The following is a 19337-nucleotide window of genomic DNA, read 5'->3' on the forward strand; positions in this document are numbered from 1 at the left end:
TGATACTTTACCAAAGATACATTTTTTGCATATAAAATCAAAAGTTTTCTCCAAAGGCGAATTTTTGCACAGCTGCCCTTTGTGCAGACATTACAAATGCTGAGGAAAACCATTCTAGGTAGAGCTGTCAAGTTACTGATGTTATGAGGTATAGGATATATATATATATATATATATATATATATATATATATATATATATATATATATATATATATATATATATATATCATGGGTTTGCATACATAGTATGAAATTTAAAAATTTTATACACAGGAAAAAAATAACCTACAAGGTTGAATATATTAATATATATTTTCTTAAATAATTCATTATAATACATTTTAAAAAAATGCATATTTTGTTATTTATAGGCCTGAGGGATGAAAAGAGAGTTAAATTCAACAAGAAAAAGAGGACAACAAAGCAGTAATTGCCACCTTTGCTTGTGGTTGAAAATGTTTGGATATAAAATAAAGAAATTAGCAACATATTCAAGAGATGACAATTTTGAGATTTCGTAATAAAAATAAATAATATCGTTAAGGATAAAACGGTGGGTCACATTAGTAGGGTTAAATATAAGAACTTAAATCAACCCTAAATGTATTCACAAAATAAATGGGCAGCAGTTTCTTCAAAAAGACCACAAAATGAGCAAGTTTAATCAATATCAAGATATTTACAGATGGATGAATTAAACGTGTCGTTCAAATCTTTTAAGTTGTTGCGCTTGTGATAATGCGTCGTGGGTCACATGATAACGTCAACATGGCAGATGTCCGGCTCGCATTCATACTCAACGAGATCTTGCTATAAAGTACCTACTCTTTTAGCGCTCATTAAGTAAGTACTTATTGAAATTAAGTACCTACTCATTGAGTATGCGGTTTCGAACGCAGCCACTGCGTGCCAATTTTCAGTAGACCAACAGTTGGGTGCGCTTATAGCTATTTCCATGATTTTTTTCACTGTTATAGCACCACCAAGTGGCCAATTGTCATGATTTTTTTCATGTCAACTCAGATTGACCTTATGACCATGTGTCCCAAGTTTAGCGAAAATATCTCTTTCTGCTCACAAGTTATAACCATTTTATAGTGCCACCAAGTGGCCAATTGTCATGATTTTTTTTCATGTGACCTCAGAATGAGCTCATGAACATGTGTCCCAAGTTTTGCAAAAATATCTCTTTCCGTTCACAAGTTATAACCGTTTTATAGTGCCACCAAGTGGCCAATTGTTGCGATTTTTTTTAAGTGATCTCAGGTTGAGCTCAGGAAGATGTATCCCAAGTTTAGCAAAAAAATCTCTTTCCGTTCACAATTTATAACCGTTTTAGTAAAAGTGGCCCTGGTGCCATCAAATATTTTGGTTCCCCTTATCGAACGTTAATTGAAATTTTTAATTTTTTGGATGATTATTGATTGTCAGACTCCAGAGAATATTCTTGCAGTGGTTTGGTTCCGATCGGGCGAAAAACCAGGGACTAGTTCGCAAAAGTAGGTTTTGGACAAAATTCGACATAGCAGAAAATGTTCCCTGACTACATCCAAATCGGAGATAGCCATTTTGTCCAACTTGAGCCAAGGATTCCAACGATATAAGACACCTGATCCTGGGACAAACGGTCTAAGAGTTATGAGCGATTTTGAAATTTTGGTTGCTGTAGCGCCACCTATGGGCCAATCGGGGTCATACTCTGATAGGTTGTCCCCAAATTGAGGCCTACCATCTGGCCAGGTTTCAAGTCTCTAGGCCTTACGGTTTGTCCTGCACGATGCGTTTTACAAATCCTTACAATTACAATAGGGTTTCAGCATTTCATGCTTGAACCCCTAATAAAAATCAGCACAATTACAATAGGGTTTCAGCACTTCGTGCTTGAACCCCTAAAAATCAGTACAATTACAATAGGGTTTCAGCACTTCGTGCTTGAACCCCTAATAAAAATCAGTACAATTACAATAGGGTTTCAGCACTTCGTGCTTGAACCCCTAATAAGAATGAAGGCTTTTTGCCAGTTATAGCGCCACCTATGGTCCGATCTCCATGAAACTCTGCATGCTTCCTCACCATGTTCTGACACATATGCTCATCAATTTTTGCGACGTCCTGAGTTTTCCTTTGGGATTTATAGGCTTTTGAGTGTATTTTGCCACGCCCCTTTTCTAAATGACCCTGTTCCAGCCACCCAAATGCCAAAGTTCAACTTTTTTTTGATAATTATTGATCTAGAGAGTCCAGAGAATTGTCCTAGACTGGTTTGGTTCCGATCGGGCCAAAAACCAGGGACTAGTTCGCAAAAGTAGGTTTTGGACAAAATTCGACATAGCAGAAAATTTTCCCTGCCTACATCCAAATCGGAGATAGCCATTTTGTCCGCCTTGAGCCAACGATTCCAACGATATAAGACACTTGATCCTGGGACAAACGGTCTAAGAGTTATGAGCGATTTTGAACTTTTGGTTGCTGTAGCGCCACCTATGGGCCAATCGGGGTCATACTCTGATAGGTTGTTCCCAAATTGAGGCCTACCATCTGGCCAGGTTTCAAGTCTCTAGGCCTTACGGTTTGTCCTGCGCGATGCGTTTTACGAATCCTTACAATTACAATAGGGTTTCAGCATTTCATGCTTGAACCCCTAATAAGAATGAAGGCTTTTTGCCAGTTATAGCGCCACCTATGGTCCGATCTCCATGAAACTCTGCATGCTTCCTGACCATGTTCTGACACATATGCTCATCAATTTTTGTGACGTTCTGAGTTTTCCTTTGGGATTTATAGGCTTTTGAGTGTATTTTGCCACGCCCCTTTTCTAAATGACCCTGTTCCAGCCACCCAAATGCCAAAGTTCAACTTTTTTGTGATAATTATTGATCTAGAGAGTCCAGAGAATTGTCCTAGACTGGTTTGGTTCCGATCGGGCCAAAAACCAGGGACTAGTTCGCAAAAGTAGGTTTTGGACAAAATTCTACATAGCAGAAAATTGTCCCTGCCTACATCCAAATGTGGAGATAGCCATTTTGTCCGACTTGAGCCAAGGATTCCAACGATATAAGACACTTGATCCTGGGACAAACGGTCTAAGAGTTATGAGCGATTTTGAACTTTTGGTTGCTGTAGCGCCACCTATGGGCCAATCGGGGTCATACTCTGATAGGTTGTCCCCAAATTGAGGCCTACCATCTGGCCAGGTTTCAAGTCTCTAGGCCTTACGGTTTGTCCTGCGCGATGCGTTTTACGAATCCTTACAATTACAATAGGGTTTCAGCATTTCATGCTTGAACCCCTAATAAGAATGAAGGCTTTTTGCCAGTTATAGCGCCACCTATGGTCCGATCTCCATGAAACTCTGCATGCTTCCTCACCATGTTCTGACACATATGCTCATCAATTTTTGTGACGTTCTGAGTTTTCCTTTGGGATTTATAGGCTTTTGAGTGTATTTTGCCACACCCCTTTTCTAAATGACCCTGTTACAGCCACCCAAATGCCAAAGTTCAACTTTTTTTTGATAATTATTGATCTAGAGAGTCCAGAGAATTGTCCTAGACTGGTTTGGTTCCGATCGGGCCAAAAACCAGGGACTAGTTCGCAAAAGTAGGTTTTGGACAAAATTCGACATAGCAGAAAATTGTCCCTGCCTACATCCAAATCGGAGATAGCCATTTTGTCCGCCTTGAGCCAAGGATTCCAACGATATAAGACACTTGATCCTGGGACAAACGGTCTAAGAGTTATGAGCGATTTTGAACTTTTGGTTGCTGTAGCGCCACCTATGGGCCAATCGGGGTCATACTCTGATAGGTTGTCCCCAAATTGAGGCCTACCATCTGGCCAGGTTTCAAGTCTCTAGGCCTTACGGTTTGTCCTGCGCGATGCGTTTTACGAATCCTTACAATTACAATAGGGTTTCAGCATTTCATGCTTGAACCCCTAATAAGAATGAAGGCTTTTTGACAGTTATAGCGCCACCTATGGTCCGATCTCCATGAAACTCTGCATGCTTCCTCACCATGTTCTGACACATATGCTCATCAATTTTTGTGACGTTCTGAGTTTTCCTTTGGGATTTATAGGCTTTTGAGTGTATTTTGCCACGCCCCTTTTCTAAATGACCCTGTTACAGCCACCCAAATGCCAAAGTTCAACTTTTTTTTGATAATTATTGATCTAGAGAGTCCAGAGAATTGTCCTAGACTGTTTTGGTTCCGATCGGGACAAAAACCAGGGACTAGTTCGCAAAAGTAGGTTTTGGACAAAATTCGACATAGCAGAAAATTGTCCCTGCCTACATCCAAATCGGAGATAGCCATTTTGTCCGCCTTGAGCCAAGGATTCCAACGATATAAGACACTTGATCCTGGGACAAACGGTCTAAGAGTTATGAGCGATTTTGAACTTTTGGTTGCTGTAGCGCCACCTATGGGCCAATCGGGGTCATACTCTGATAGGTTGTCCCCAAATTGAGGCCTACCATCTGGCCAGGTTTCAAGTCTCTAGGCCTTACGGTTTGTCCTGCGCGATGCGTTTTACGAATCCTTACAATTACAATAGGGTTTCAGCATTTCATGCTTGAACCCCTAATAAGAATGAAGGCTTTTTGCCAGTTATAGCGCCACCTATGGTCCGATCTCCATGAAACTCTGCATGCTTCCTCACCATGTTCTGACACATATGCTCATCAATTTTTGTGACGTTCTGAGTTTTCCTTTGGGATTTATAGGCTTTTGAGTGTATTTTGCCACGCCCCTTTTCTAAATGACCCTGTTCCAGCCACCCAAATGCCAAAGTTCAACTTTTTTTTGATAATTATTGATCTAGAGAGTCCAGAGAATTGTCCTAGACTGGTTTGGTTCCGATCGGGCCAAAAACCAGGGACTAGTTTGCAAAAGTAGGTTTTGGACAAAATTCGACATAGCAGAAAATTGTCCCTGCCTACATCCAAATCGGAGATAGCCATTTTGTCCGCCTTGAGCCAAGGATTCCAACGATATAAGACACTTGATCCTGGGACAAACGGTCTAAGAGTTATGAGCGATTTTGAACTTTTGGTTGCTGTAGCGCCACCTATTGGCCAATCGGGGTCATACTCTGATAGGTTGTCCCCAAATTGAGGCCTACCATCTGGCCAGGTTTCAAGTCTCTAGGCCTTATGGTTTGTCCTGCGCGATGCGTTTTACGAATCCTTACAATTACAATAGGGTTTCAGCATTTCATGCTTGAACCCCTAATAAGAATGAAGGCTTTTTGCCAGTTATAGCGCCACCTATGGTCCGATCTCCATGAAACTCTGCATGCTTCCTCACCATGTTCTGACACATATGCTCATCAATTTTTGTGACGTTCTGAGTTTTCCTTTGGGATTTATAGGCTTTTGAGTGTATTTTGCCACGCCCCTTTTCTAAATGACCCTGTTACAGCCACCCAAATGCCAAAGTTCAACTTTTTTTTGATAATTATTGATCTAGAGAGTCCAGAGAATTGTCCTAGACTGGTTTGGTTCCGATCGGGCCAAAAACCAGGGACTAGTTCGCAAAAGTAGGTTTTGGACAAAATTCGACATAGCAGAAAATTGTCCCTGCCTACATCCAAATCGGAGATAGCCATTTTGTCCGCCTTGAGCCAAGGATTCCAACGATATAAGACACTTGATCCTGGGACAAACGGTCTAAGAGTTATGAGCGATTTTGAACTTTTGGTTGCTGTAGCGCCACCTATGGGCCAATCGGGGTCATACTCTGATAGGTTGTCCCCAAATTGAGGCCTACCATCTGGCCAGGTTTCAAGTCTCTAGGCCTTACGGTTTGTCCTGCGCGATGCGTTTTACGAATCCTTACAATTACAATAGGGTTTCAGCATTTCATGCTTGAACCCCTAATAAGAATGAAGGCTTTTTGACAGTTATAGCGCCACCTATGGTCCGATCTCCATGAAACTCTGCATGCTTCCTCACCATGTTCTGACACATATGCTCATCAATTTTTGTGACGTTCTGAGTTTTCCTTTGGGATTTATAGGCTTTTGAGTGTATTTTGCCACGCCCCTTTTCTAAATGACCCTGTTACAGCCACCCAAATGCCAAAGTTCAACTTTTTTTTGATAATTATTGATCTAGAGAGTCCAGAGAATTGTCCTAGACTGTTTTGGTTCCGATCGGGCCAAAAACCAGGGACTAGTTCGCAAAAGTAGGTTTTGGACAAAATTCGACATAGCAGAAAATTGTCCCTGCCTACATCCAAATCGGAGATAGCCATTTTGTCCGCCTTGAGCCAAGGATTCCAACGATATAAGACACTTGATCCTGGGACAAACGGTCTAAGAGTTATGAGCGATTTTGAACTTTTGGTTGCTGTAGCGCCACCTATGGGCCAATCGGGGTCATACTCTGATAGGTTGTCCCCAAATTGAGGCCTACCATCTGGCCAGGTTTCAAGTCTCTAGGCCTTACGGTTTGTCCTGCGCGATGCGTTTTACGAATCCTTACAATTACAATAGGGTTTCAGCATTTCATGCTTGAACCCCTAATAAGAATGAAGGCTTTTTGACAGTTATAGCGCCACCTATGGTCCGATCTCCATGAAACTCTGCATGCTTCCTCACCATGTTCTGACACATATGCTCATCAATTTTTGCGACGTTCTGAGTTTTCCTTTGGGATTTATAGGCTTTTGAGTGTATTTTGCCACGCCCCTTTTCTAAATGACCCTGTTCCAGCCACCCAAAAGCCAAAGTTCAACTTTTTTTTTGATAATTATTGATCTAGAGAGTCCAGAGAATTGTCCTAGACTGGTTTGGTTCCGATCGGGCCAAAAACCAGGGACTAGTTCGCAAAAGTAGGTTTTGGACAAAATTCGACATAGCAGAAAATGTTCCCTGCCTACATCCAAATCGGAGATAGCCATTTTGTCCGCCTTGAGCCAACGATTCCAACGATATAAGACACTTGATCCTGGGAAAAACGGTCTAAGAGTTATGAGCGATTTTGAACTTTTGGTTGCTGTAGCGCCACCTATGGGCCAATCGGGGTCATACTCTGATAGGTTGTCCCCAAATTGAGGCCTACCATCTGGCCAGGTTTCAAGTCTCTAGGCCTTATGGTTTGTCCTGCGCGATGCGTTTTACGAATCCTTACAATTACAATAGGGTTTCAGCATTTCATGCTTGAACCCCTAATAAGAATGAAGGCTTTTTGCCAGTTATAGCGCCACCTATGGTCCGATCTCCATGAAACTCTGCATGCTTCCTCACCATGTTCTGACACATATGCTCATCAATTTTTGCGACGTTCTGAGTTTTCCTTTGGGATTTATAGGCTTTTGAGTGTATTTTGCCACGCCCCTTTTCTAAATGACCCTGTTACAGCCACCCAAATCCCAAAGTTTGACTTTTTTTTGATAATTATTGATCTAGAGAGTCCAGAGAATTGTCCTAGACTGGTTTGGTTCCGATCGGGCCAAAAACCAGGGATTAGTTCGCAAAAGTAGGTTTTGGACAAAATTCGACATAGCAGAAAATTGTCCCTGCCTACATCCAAATCGGAGATAGCCATTTTGTCCACCTTGAGCCAAGGATTCCAACGATATAAGACACTTGATCCTGGGACAAACGGTCTAAGAGTTATGAGCGATTTTGAACTTTTGGTTGCTGTAGCGCCACCTATGGGCCAATCGGGGTCATACTCTGATAGGTTGTCCCCAAATTGAGGCCTACCATCTGGCCAGGTTTCAAGTCTCTAGGCCTTACGGTTTGTCCTGCGCGATGCGTTTTACGAATCCTTACAATTACAATAGGGTTTCAGCATTTCATGCTTGAACCCCTAATAAGAATGAAGGCTTTTTGACAGTTATAGCGCCACCTATGGTCCGATCTCCATGAAACTCTGCATGCTTCCTCACCATGTTCTGACACATATGCTCATCAATTTTGGTGAAGTTCCGAGTTTTCATTTGGGATTTATAGGCTTTTTAGTGTATTTTGCCACGCCCCTTTTCTAAACGAGCCTGTTACAGCCACCCAAATGCAAAAGTTCAACTTTTTTTCGATAATTATTGATCTAAAGAGTCCAGAGAATTGTCCTAGACTGGTTTGGTTCCGATCGGGCCAAAAACCAGGGACTAGTTCGCAAAAGTAGGTTTTGGACAAAATTCGACATAGCAGAAAATTTTCCGTGCCGACATCCAAATCGGAGATAGCCATTTTGTCCGCCTTGAGCCAAGGATTCCAACGATATAGGGCACTTGATCCTGGGACAAACGGTCTAAGAGTTATGACCAATTTTGAACTTTTGGTTGCTGTAGCGCCACCTATGGGCCATTCGGGGTCATACTCTGATAGGTTGTCCCCAAATTGAGGCCCTACCATCTGGCCAGGTTTCACGTCTCTAGGCCTTACGGTTTGGCCTGCACGATGCGTTTTACGAATCCTTACAATTACAATAGGGTTTCAGCACTTCGTGCTTGAACCCCTAAAAATCAGTACAATTACAATAGGGTTTCAGCACTTCGTGCTTGAACCCCTAATAATAAAAATCAGCACAATTACAATAGGGTTTCAGCATTTCATGCTTGAACCCCTAATCAGTACAATTACAATAGGGTTTCAGCATTTCATGCTTGAATCCCTAAAAATCAGTACAATTACAATAGGTGTTCAGCACTTCGTGCTTGAACCCCTAAAAATCAGTACAATTACAATAGGTGTTCAGCACTTCGTGCTTGAACCCCTAATAAAAATCAGTACAATTACAATAGGGTTTCAGTACTTCGTGCTTGAACCCCTAATAAAAATCAGTACAATTACAATAGGGTTTCAGCACTTCGTGCTTGAACCCCTAATTACAATTTCAACAATATTTCAAGTGTACTCTTTCTTTGTAAAAAAAAATTGATTATAGGCCTACATTTTATCTATGTATTCATTAGTTTGAATATAGCCAACATTGGAACAGCTAACATCTTAGTTGATGACTTTATTTTTGACAAAAATAGTATTTTATATATAGAAATTGCTAAACAAAAGCTTATTTGATGTGGCAGTATATTCTACAGTAAAAACTGTACCCAAATCTAGTCAACAAAATGTTGTCTTTCATATTTCGCCTGACTGTAACGTTGTTTTTATGAAATATTAGGGCATATAAATGTTAATTTGCAGTTTAATACGTTGCTTATACAAATAGCCTACATTTTATTTCAACATATTTCAGTCGATTTTTACTCATCTCAGTATAGCAATACAGTTTGCTAAAACATCATCATTCATTCACACACGCGATTTAAATTTAAACTGTCTTTTTGCGAGCTGTGGTAAACAGCGCGCATCTCTGCCGTTCATTCATTCATAAACAGAAACCCGATTCACGTGAGAAGGAAAAAAACTTACAGTATTCCTCAGCTCGCTCCTCGATATACCCGCACTTCTGAGGTACATTTTCCATTATTATTATTCCTCACAGCGCTGCGAGACGATGTAAACAAGTAATGATCTGAATAAACTTGTGTTTCTCGAGCTGATATGGGGGCGTTCACAGGATTGCGCGGATTGCCTCAGCCATTTGCGTTTGAATAGCGCGCGCTCTCCGTGGGCGGAGTCACATTACATTTGAATCAGCTGTAATGAGCTCATCTGGAATCGCTCTCTTTTAATACAGATTTCACAAGATGAGAATATTTGTTTTTTATATAAATTACTTCATTTAAAAGAAGAGAATTCAAGCTTCATGCCTGTGTGTCTGTATGCCTGTTTGACTGAGTATTCGCTGAGTTATTGTTCATTTTCGGACGCGTTTCAGAATGGACTACACTGACAGAGAGAAGGCAGAACTCGCATCACGTTTATTTTTCTTTATTTGGCAAAAAGCACAACACTTTGTTTTTATTGTGAGTATACACAAAAATAATACACATTTAACAGAATCGATTGATGTATGAAACTCCTATGGAAAATCAAAGTCAACAGAGTATTTATGAGTTTCTTTTACACTGATAAAAAAAAAAAGCGAGCTGGTAGCCGACCTCAGGGGGTTAAGCATGGATTTTAGAAAGTGCATGAAGCGTTCAGCGCGTGACTTACCATAAACATGGATTTTCAGAAAGGACACGAAGCACTCAGCGAGTGCTCTTGCCTTTATTTGCCCTTGGGGATTGTATAGTTGAAATCCCCTGTTTTGAGCCACAAAAGAAGTGGTCTCATGTGCAAAAAGGCCCAGAGGAATCACTGTGGACGCAGCTGCCATGAGACCTATGTAATGTCCTGACCTAGCCAGATGTTGCTCAGGGTGTTAAAATTGGTCTTGACACGAGCGGGAGACAATTGTGCCCCCGATGGCGACAGAGTCCCATTTAACCCCAAGCATGTTACCCTCAGGGCGGGAGAGAGTACGCTCTTCTTGGCGTTGCATCTCAGCCCCCTAGAGAGAAGTTGAGCGTAGATCGATCTCAGTGTCGAAGCGCAAGCTCTTAAGACTGGGCCAGTATCAGCCAATCGTCTATGTAACATGGCTAGGTCGAATGGAGGGACCCGATATTGGTAAGCTTTGCCCCCAAAAGCAAACTTGGGAACCTCCTGTGTTGTGGCAATATTTCTATATCAAAGTATATGTCCTTCAGATCGATCATGACGAACCAAACGTGATGTTGAATTTACGACACGATCGTCTTTACAGTTAACGTCTTGAACTTGAGCGCTTTAACCGTACGTTTTAAGCCTTGAAGATCGGAGATTAGACGCAACCCCCCATTCTTCTTGGGGACCAGGAAGTATCTGCTGTAATAGCCTGACTCTCTCTCTGGAAGAGGAACATGTTCTATGGCCTCTTTGCTCAGCAGAGATTGTAGCTCTTGTGACAGTACATGTGCCAGTTCCGGTCTCACGGAAGTGGATACCACGCCGTTGAAACACGGAGGACGATTAATAAATTGGATTCTGTATATTTGTACTGTACTTAATACCCACGCAGAAAAACCTGGCAGAAGTTTCCACGCTGCCAGACTCTCTGAGAGTGGTATCAATTTAGCACTTCCTTTTGAGGGGATGTTAGATGTTCCGTGTCCTGGATGACAGCAGGAAGCAACAGAACATCTAACATTTCGCTGGAAACCGCTGCCCCCCGAATCACCAGAGGTGGCGAGAAAGTACAGTGGTTTCGTGAGGGTGTCAGGTAGGAGCTGTTTGATTTACATGCCTCGTTCCGTCGGGGCACACCCCCACAGACCTGGGACAAAACAACCCTCAGGATTTTGTCTTAGGTCTATTATGCGGCTGCTGAGTGCAACAAGCAGGTCCCCAGTGTTTTTGAGGGGGAGCGCAACCCGCTACACTCTGCTTTTGAACCCTCCTAAAAATGACGATGAGCAAAAAGAAGAAGTGTCTCTTCGGAATGGCCCATCATCGTAACCACACACCCCTGCACCCTTGATAGTCTTAATACGTCGAGGGCACAAAGATGCACGAAGAATAAGGTTTCCCCATGAACTAATTAATGTCTAGCTATAATCCGGCCATTACACGAGTCACCACCTCGAGAACCTCTCAAACGTTTTATCATAACTAGAGAAGTGTTCGGAGGCAGCTTTAATTCCTCAGAATAATAAGAATAAGAACAGCCAGACAATATTATACTATATATATATATAATACATACATATATACTATATTATATAAAATATTATATATATACACACAATACATATCAGTTCCTCAGCAATAAACACATCCCAATCAGACAAGCAAACACAGTCTGGATGATAGCTGTGTTTAAATCTTTCATAAGATCAGCCTGGTATGCCTTTAACACAGCCATGGTGTACAACGCAGTACCAGCCTGACCGCTGAAAATGCATCTGATAATGTGATCCCAGGGGAGAGATAGCCCGCGAGCGTCTCTCCACTGAGGCAGTATTATATAATCGCGTGCCCTCGCACTCGCGATAGAATGGCTCGATGTCGAGGACACAAGACACAAATATTTACAATCTTTATTTATAGACTGTGAGTGTTTTATGGGACTCTTTTTGTTGTGATCAGATTAATCTGGCCACTGCACGAGCGATCGCCCCGAGCAGTTCTCCTTTTATCATCACGGGAGAAACGCTCGGAGGCGGCAAACTCACGAGAGTCAATGTCCTCTGCCCGAGCCGAAGCAGCGCCGAGGCACGCTTCGGTAGTCAGGCAAAAGGACATCGGGATCTGGAGAGAGAGCGAGCGATAGGGACGCACCGTCTCTCGCTTCTCAGCCAGATCGACACCCTTTGAAATAAGCAAAGCGAACGCGAAGCACTTTTAACTGTGAACATTCCACTGTGCTCGCAATCATGCTCAAATGCAAGGGCAGCATGTTCTTTCCCCAAACAAACAAAGCAGTAAGTGTGTGTATCCAGTTCTGACATAGTACGAGAACTAGGGCTGGGAATCATTAAAAAAAAATTAACTAATTAATTGCACAATTTGCTGTAATTAATTGCAATTAATTTCGTTTCCCCCAAGCTTGTAATCATCAATATTTAAACTTATAATCACCTAATTAAACAACACAGGGAAAAAAAGGAACAGAAAATAGCCCTATATTAAAATATTAAACATCAATATATCAATATATTATTCTTTTTCAATAATCAATCAACATAATCAATTTAACAGATTATTATTATTATTATTATTATTATTTACTAATTATCAAAATAAAATATAGTCCTACAAAGCTATTACCAGAGCATGTGATCAGAGCAGGTCATTTTACCATTGTTATACCAGCTCAGCAAACAGAAGTCTACTACAGAGTTATTTCACGTTTTTGGAGCGGACTTTGCTTTTCCAGTGCTCGGTACATGATTGAAGCGTTTGGGCCGTAAACGACAGAGCCGCCGACACACACACACATACACACACACGGAACGGAGAGCGGGCCGCTGGGCCGTTAACGACAGAGCGCGCCGACACACACACACGAAACACAGAGCGCGGTGTACACACGGAGCGTAAAAGATCCGCTCATGAAAGCTGCGCGAGAATGAAACCTGATCGCCGAACACGGAAGGGCGGGACGGCATATTTCGGCCTTTTCAATAGAAGCCGCAACAGGAAATCATTAAAACGAGGCAAAAAAAAAAAAGTGCTGCGTTAATTGCGTTATTTTTTTTTAACGCGTTAAACATTTCAAATTAATCGCAAAGATTAACGCGTTAATTCCCCCAGCCCTAACGAGAACATGAACACTTTTAAACCAGCTGATTTCTTTTAACTTGGACTCTTTTCACTTGTATGTTGAGATGAGAAAGAGAGAAATCTGCACACTGCCAGTTTTGAACACTAACTCCTAACAAAGATCTGAAGTGAGTTTGTAGAGAGAGAGATTGCTTGACACACATACACAGAGTGGTCTGAAAACAAAAGACCTGACGATGCACCTGTGGCTCATCTATTTATAGCCTCGTGTCGCGGGTGCGTGCCGATGACGTCACCGACCGAGGCTATATTGCCTCCGGGTCAATTCTATTGACGCGTTTACACACTATATTCACAGCTGGTCACGATTAAAGACGTTCCCAATGCGCTAAGCAGCGCAGCATCGACTGTAGCTTTCAAAAGGGAACAATAGGGCCTTCGCCCTTTCAGGGCTTTGGCCCTAATAACAATAACATGCTTTTCATTTAGAGTTTTTTTAACGTTTTGGCTTTTGCATTTGGGTCACTGTATTTTCACAGTATGCAAGTACTAAACACAGACATTCAATAGGCCTACTATACAATATTCAGTACAACACTAAACTTCCAGTGCATACAGTTTACAATTTATTCACCTTACTTTTTTACGTAATTGCAAAATCTGTTTACTTTGGTACAATATATATTTTTTTGTAACTGCATGCTTTGGATTCTGTGTTCTCCATTTTTTGATGTAATGTCTAATGAATGATCCGTAGTATTTATAATATTGACTTGCTGTGTGTATGATCTGATAGCCTTATTTGATTTTGAGCACAGATAAAATGATTTTGAGCACAGATAAAATGGTTTTGAGGCAATTGTTTGATTTTTCCAGAAGAGTCTGAGGTTCTCTGAATGTAGTTTTACGATTTGGTTTTGTGTTTAAGGTTTTGAGAAAGTGGGTGATGGTTTCGAGAAATGTTTTAGCAATTTAGAAAAACTGTAAAAGATTCCTTATCCTGTGGCTCCTTCTAGTGGGTAACATTAATATCACAGCCTTCATCTTTTAGTAAATGACTGATAGTTTCGAATTTGCTGTTAGTCTCCTGAGCATCATACATTCATGAAACTAAGCATGTTTGCACAGAGGGATGTGTTCGCTAATATGTACACATTTTTGAGAAGTTTGGACTTTGTGCACACAAGATAGCAAGGAGTCATGATTATGTATAGCAAGTTCATGTTCAAAAGGTCAGAGATGGACTACTGTCTGGCTAATGTAACATCAGACATAGTCTGTGATTATCAGCTAAACTTTCAGCAGTCACTTATCAATATGGATTGCAAGTTAATGTCAGAGGGCTCTTTGGCCAAAAATATGTCAATATATCAAATATGGGCTACTATAATACATAACTTACTATGTATAACTATAATTACTATATTACTATGTACTATAATCCACTACAAATATGGTCTGAGGTAACATCAGAAGGAGTCTAAGAGTGTGATCTCACTGTTAACTATGATCTCATAGTAAGTGTTCGAGGATTCTTTCGCCAAAAATATGTTCAATAAGTTAAATATAGACTACTGTTTGGCTAATGAAACATCAGAATGAGTCTGTGAGTATGTATGTAATGTTTAAGGACTCTTTGGACAGAAGAAAAAGAGAAGCCACTTACATGTATGTTTACTTGGCATATGTAACTCTTTAGGTATTTACAACACCACTGGTCACTATATGATAAAAGTGTGAAAATTAATCGTAAGAAGAAGTTTATATTAGTTCAAGTTTGCTCTGTGTGAAAATTACTGTTAAGTATAAGATTATATTAGTTCAAGTTTGCTCTGTGTAGATGTATTGTTCTGTTCCAGTGATGTTCTATGACTAAACCTTGAAAGAAAAAAAAGATATCACCTATGGGGTCAAAGCCTGTTCCCCAATGGTATCTGCTGAAGCCTTTGCAAGAGGCAAATATACCCGTCGGGTCACAGCAAGTTTTCACCAAGGTGGTAGGACCAAGTGATCCATTGCGCCACTTTGCATACCTTATTTATTCGTGTAGCCTGCCCTCCAGATAATAAATATGCACTTCCTTTGCAATTCATCCATTCTGGTTATTATGGAATCAAACTAATCAAAAGTTATAGACTTTGGCGGGTTCTTCTTAATTGTTTTCATGTTGCTGTTCTCATGATTGCTGTATGAGATTTTTATAGACAACTATGCCAAGGGTCCTGAAGTTCTATCACACCACATGTAGCCACTTACATGTATGCTTACTTGGCATATGTAACTCTTTAGGTATTTACAACTCCACTGGTCACTATATGATAAAAGTGTGAAAATGAATCGTAATAAGTTTATATTAGTTCAAGTGTGCTCTGTGTGGATGTATTGTTCTGTTCCAGTGATGTTCTGTGACTAAACCTTGAAGGGAAAAGATATCACCTATATGGGGTCGAAGCCTGTTCCCCAATGGTATCTGCTGAAGCCTTTACAAGAGGCATATATACCCCTTGGGTCCCAGGAAGTTTTCACCAAGGTGGTAGGACCCAGTGATTCATTTCGCCACTTTGCATACATTGTTTATTCGGGTAGCCTGCCCAAATAAATATGCACTTGCTTTGCAATTCATCCATTGGGTTATTATGCAATCAAACTAATCAAGAGATCTAGACTTTGACGGGTTCTTATTTGTTTTCATGTTGCTGTATGAGATTTTTATAGACAACTATGCCTAGGGTCTTGAAGTTCTATCAGACCACATGTAGCCACTTACATGTATACTTACTTGGCATATGTAAATCTTTAGGTATTTACAACACCACTGGTCACTATATGATAAAAGTGTGAAAATTAATCGTTAGAGGAAGTATATATTAGTTCAAGTTTGCTCTGTGTGAAACTTAATCATAAGTATAAGTTTATATTAGTTCAAGTTTGCTCTGTGTGGATGTATTGTTCTGTTCCAATGATGTTCTGCGACTAAACCTAAGGAAAAGATATCACCTATGGGGTCAAAGCCTGTTCCCCAATGGTATCTGCTGAAGCCTTTACAAGAGGCATATATACCCCTTGGGTCCCAACAAGTTTTCACCAAGGTGGTAGGACCCAGCGATTCATTTCGCCACTTTGAATACCTTGTTTATTCGTGTAGCCTGTCCTCCAGATAATAAATATGCACTTGCTTTGCAATTCATCCATTGGGTTATTATGCAATCAAACTATTCAAGAGTTCCAGACTTTGACGGGTTCTTCTTAATTATTTTCATGTTGCTGTTCTCATGATTGCTGTGTGAAATTTTTATAGATAACTCCTGCTAGAGCATCATCCACGAGACATGCCTACGCGTTGAAGTGGAACCTCTTCATCACCTGGTGCTCTTCTTGCAGAGAAGACCCCAGAAAATGCCCGATTAGTGTCGTGCTTTCCTTCCTCTAAGATGGGTTGAAGCGAAGGCTGTCTCCCTCCACCCTCCACCCGGTATTGCGGGGAAGCACGACCTGATCATCAGGTTCCTGAGAGGAGCGAGGAGACTGAATCCTTCTCGCCCTCCTCTCGTACCCTCTTGGGACCTCTCAGTGGTTCTAACTGCCCTTCAGAGTGCTCCCTTTGAGTCTTTACAAACAGTGGAGCTTAAGTTCCTGTCAATGAAGATAGCGCTCCTGGTTGCATTTGGCCTCCATCAAGAGTGAAGGGGAACTGCAGGCATTTTCGGTTGACGAAGCGTGCCTGGAATTCGGGCCGGCCTGCTCTCACGTGATCCTGAGACCCCGGCCTGGATACGTGCCCAAGGTTCCCACCACTCCCTTTCGAGACCAGGTGGTGAACCTGCAAGCGCTCCCCATGGAGGATTCAGACCCAGCCTTGGCACTGCTCTGTCCAGTACGCACCCTCTGTGCTTATGTAGACAGAACACAGTGTTTCAGGACCTCAGACCAGCTCTTTGTCTGTTATGGTGGGCAAGCTGGGGTTCAAACATTCCACCCTGTGGGCTGGACACCCCAGTGTTTCTCCATATGCAGCCCGCTCTCGGGTCATAAGTGTCCCAGTCTCACGAAAGGGAACTCAGACTTACGCAGGGCACTGGAAGACAGCCGAGGTGGTGTGATAAGACTGGGAACCCCATTCGTCGTGTTACGTCATTTTCAGACCTTGGGTATTGGGTACTACAGATATACAGTATTTTGCTCATTTAGCCCGGCTTCCAGAAATGAAGTATGGACTTCTTTAACAGGTGTCAATACATCCATCTGCCTATCTAGGGTACCCTGCAAACTCCTTGTAAGTCTTGAAGCTGACTTCTGCATGATACTTAGAATGTGATACTTAGATACTTAGACCATAAAAGTGAATGTAGCTCCAATAGTCCCAAGACCCTCTTCTCTACAATCAACAAACTTCTGAAACCCATGAACACAATCTCCAACTCCTTCACCACCACTAAGTGTGATTTGTTCCTCTCCTTCTTTAAAACCAAGATCGACATCATCCATAATCAACTAGCCCATAGCACCCCCTACCCAACCCCTGGACCTCCACCACCCTCCCCTCCATCCCACTCTCTCTCTTCATTCTCTCCAATCACTGAAACTGAAGTATCAACCGTAATCTCCAGCATGAAGTCCTCAACCTCTCCGCTTGATCCTATTCCCACATTTCTTATCAAGGTTTGCCTCCCCTCACTTTCCCCCCTCATCACCAACATAATCAACTCCTCTCTGGCCTCTGGTATTGTCCCCTCACCTCTCAAGCTTGCTGCCATCACCCCCATATTGAAAAAACCTGGTTTGGACCCAGACATTCCCAACAGTTACTGTCCCATCTCAAACCTCCCATTTCTGTCCAAAATCCTGGAGCGCGCTGTTGCAACTCAACTTCAAACATACCTCAACTCCAATAATCTATATGAACCATTCCAATCTGGCTTCCGCTCTAAACACAGCACCGAAACTGCCCTCCTCAAAATCACCAACGACATTCTGCTTGCTGCCGACTCTGGTCTCCTCACCATCCTCATCCTCCTAGACCTCAGTGCAGACTTTGACACCATCAAACACTCCATCCTCCTTTCACGCCTTCAGCACCTAATTGGAATAACTGGCTCCGTCCTAACCTGGTTCACCTCTTATCTCTCTGACAGACACCATTATATCTCTATAAATACTGCACGTCTTCTACCACTCCAGTCACTCATGGTGTCCCCCAGGGTTCAGTTCTTGGCCCCCTCCTCTTCATCCTGTACATGCTCCCCCTTGGACAGATCCTCCGTCAACATGGTCTCCACTTCCACTGCTATGCTGATGACACCCAACTCTATCTCTCCTCAAAGACCATCACAGCCTCCACCCACTCAACCCTTACAGCCTGCCTCACTGACATTAAATCATGGATGCAAGAAAACTTTCTCCAACTCAACTGCAATAAATCAGAGATTCTCATAATTGGTCCTAACTCCCTCACCCAACATGCCCAGACCTTTTCCCTCAACATCGACGGCTCCAATGTCACCACTTCCACCTACATCCGCAACCTTGGAACCATCTTCGATCCTACCCTCTCCTTTGTACCACACGTCAACCACATCACCAAAATTGCCTTCTTTCACCTTCGTAACATTGCACGGCCAAGTCCCTCTCTGTCTACCACTGCAGCTAAAACACTCATCCATGCCCTTATCACCTCCAGATTGGACTATTGCAACAGCATTCTTTACGGACTACCAAACAAAACCATCGATAAACTTCAATATGTACAGAACTCAGCTGCCCGCCTTCTCACCTCCACCCGCCGCCGCGATCATATCACCCCTGTCCTCTATAACCTCCACTGGCTCCCAGTCAAATACAGGATCAACTTCAAAATACTGCTCCTCACATACAAAGCCCTTAACAACCTTGCCCCTCCATACCTCTCCTTCCTACTAACCTGCCACACTCACGCCCGCCTCCTCAGGTCCGTTGGTGCTGACACACTCAAGACCATCAGAACTAAGCGCCGGACCCGGGGAGACAGAGCCTTCTCCGCTGCTGCACCTACCCTCTGGAACGCCCTCCCCGACCACATCAAACAGTCAAGCACCTTAACATCCTACAAACAGGCCCTCAAAACTCACCTCTTTTAGCTTGCTTTTCCCTGTTAACAGACTTTCCCAGTTCTTCATCGTCATCCCTTACATCGCC

The sequence above is a fragment of the Squalius cephalus genome (assembly GCF_949319135.1).
Source record: "Squalius cephalus genome assembly, chromosome: 8".
Lineage (NCBI taxonomy): Eukaryota > Metazoa > Chordata > Actinopteri > Cypriniformes > Leuciscidae > Squalius > Squalius cephalus.